The following is a 2,779-nucleotide window of genomic DNA, read 5'->3' as shown; positions in this document are numbered from 1 at the left end:
TCTCCTCCACACCTCTCCCTGTTATCTCACCCCTCCTCCACATCTCTCCCCCTGTTCTCTCACCCTCCTCCACATCTCTCCCTGTTCTCTCACCCCTCCTCCTCCTTCTCTCCTCCACACCTCTCCCCTGTTATCTCACCCCTCCTCCACATCTCTCCCCTGTTCTCTCACCCCTCCTCCACATCTCTCCCCTGTTCTCTCACCCCTCCTCCACATCTCTCCCCTGTTCTCTCACCCCTCCTCCTCCTTCTCTCCCCTGTTCTCTCACCCCTCCTCCACATCTCTCCCCTGTTCTCTCACCCCTCCTCCACATCTCTCCCCTGTTCTCTCACCCCTCCTCCACATCTCTCCCCTGTTCTCTCACCCCTCCTCCACATCTCTCCCCTGTTCTCTCACCCCTCCTCCTCCTTCTCTCCTCCACACCTCTCCCCTGTTATCTCACCCCTCCTCCACATCTCTCCCCTGTTCTCTCACCCCTCCTCCACATCTCTCCCCTGTTCTCTCACCCCTCCTCCTCCTTCTCTCCTCCACATCTCTCCCCTGTTCTCTCACCCCTCCTCCTCCTTCTCTCCTCCACACCTCTCCCCTGTTCTCTCACCCCTCCTCCTCCTTCTCTCTTCCACACCCATCCCTGTTCTCTCACCCCTCCTCCTCCTTCTCTCCTCCACACCTCTCCCCTGTTATCTCACCCCTCCTCCTCCACACCCCTCCCCTGTTCTCTTACCTCTCCTCCACACCCCTCCCCTGTTCTCTTACCCCTCCTCCTCCTTCTCTACTCCACACCCCTACCCTGTTCTCTTACCTCTTCTCCACACCCCTCCCCTGTTCTCTTATCTCTCCTCCACACCCCTCCCCTGTTCTCTTACCTCTCCTCCACACCCCTCCCCAGTTCTCTTACCTCTCCTCCACACCCCTCCCCTGTTCTCTTATCTCTCCTCCACACCACTCCCCTGTTCTCTTACCTCTCCTCCACACCCCTCCCCTGTTCTCTTACCTCTCCTCCACACCCCTCCCCTGTTCTCTTACCTCTCCTCCACACCCCTCCCCTGTTCTCTTACCCCTCCTCCTCCTTCTCTCCTCCACCTCTCCCCTGTTCTCTTACCTCTCTCTCCACACCCCTCCCCTGTTCTCTTACCTCTCCTCCACCCCCTCCCTGTTCTCTTATCTCTCCTCCACACCTCCCCTGTTCTCTTACCTCTCCTCCACACCCCTCCCTGTTCTCTTACCTCTCCTCCACCCCTCCCCTGTTCTCTTATCTCTCCTCCACACCACTCCCCTGTTCTCTTACCTCTCCTCCACACCCCTCCCCCTGTTCTCTTACCTCTCCTCCACACCCCTCCTGTTCTCTTACCTCTCCTCCACACCCTCCCCTGTTCTCTTACCCCTCCTCCTCCTTCTCTCCTCCACACCCCTCCCCTGTTCTCTTACCTCTCCTCCACACCCCTCCCCTGTTCTCTTACCTCTCCTCCACACCCCTCCCCTGTTCTCTTACCCCTCCTCCTCCTTCTCTCCTCCACACCTCTCCCCTGTTCTCTTACCTCTCCTCCACACCTCTCCCCTGTTCTCTTACCCCTCCTCCTCCTTCTCTCCTCCACACCTCTCCCCTGTTCTCTTACTCCTCCTCCTCCTTCTCTCCTCCACTCCTCTCCCCTGTTCTCTAACCCCTCCTCCTCCTTCTCTCCTCTCCCCTGTTATCTCCCCCTTCCTCCTCCTCCTTCTCTCCTCCACTCCTCTCCCCAGTTATCTCACCCTTCCTCCTCCTCCTTCTCTCCTCTCCCCTGTTCTCTCACCTCTCCTCCTCCTTCTCTCCCCCATTAAAGACTGAGAGCAGTTGGAAGTAATTAGAACTCCTTGGTGTGTGTGTGTGTGTGTGTGTGTGTGTGTGTGTGTGTGTGTGTGTGTGTGTGTGTGTGTGTGTGTGTGTGTGTGTGTGTGTGTGTGTGTGTGTGTGTGTGTGTGTGTGTGTGTGAGCGTATGAGTGTGGGTACCATACCAGAATGTCTAGATCAAGGCACCAGTCCCCATGAGTCCAGGAAGGCACCAGTCCCCATGAGTCCAGGAAGGCACCAGTCCCCATGAGTCCAGGAAGGCACCAGTCCCCATGAGTCCAGGAAGGCACCAGTCCCCATGAGTCCAGGAAGGCACCAGTCCCCATGAGTCCAGGAAGGCACCAGTCCCCATGAGTCCAGGAAGGCACCAGTCCCCATGAGTCCAGGAAGGCACCAGTCCCCATGAGTCCAGGAAGGCACCAGTCCCCATGAGTCCAGGAAGGCACCAGTCCCCATGAGTCCAGGAAGGCACCAGTCCCCATGAGTCCAGGAAGGCACCAGTCCCCATGAGTCCAGGAAGGCACCAGTCCCCATGAGTCCAGGAAGGCACCAGAAAAATGTTCAGCCCTCTTAAACCCTCCTCCTCGCTCCCCCTCCATCTCTCTCTCATCTGCCTCCCCCTGCCACCAACCCCTCTCCCCCTCCATCTCTCTCTCATCTGCCTCCCCCTGCCACCAACCCCTCTCCCCCTCCATCTCTCTCTCATCTGCCTCCCCCTGCCACCAACCCCTCTCCCCTCCATCTCATCTGCCTCCCCCTGCCACCAACCCCTCTCCCCTCCATCTCATCTGCCTCCCCCTGCCACCAACCCCTCTCCCCCTCTGCTACAGAGCAGACACCAATAGAATGGAACACACCATCACCACACACTTGGCGTCCCCTTTAACACAATACCATATCACACACAGGTACAGATAGTCACACACACGCTGATGCTACCACAGTGGGCC

The sequence above is a fragment of the Oncorhynchus gorbuscha genome, unplaced genomic scaffold (genome assembly GCF_021184085.1).
Source record: "Oncorhynchus gorbuscha isolate QuinsamMale2020 ecotype Even-year unplaced genomic scaffold, OgorEven_v1.0 Un_scaffold_4671, whole genome shotgun sequence".
Taxonomy (NCBI): Eukaryota; Metazoa; Chordata; class Actinopteri; order Salmoniformes; family Salmonidae; genus Oncorhynchus; species Oncorhynchus gorbuscha.
This window is presented reverse-complemented; position numbering follows the sequence as displayed.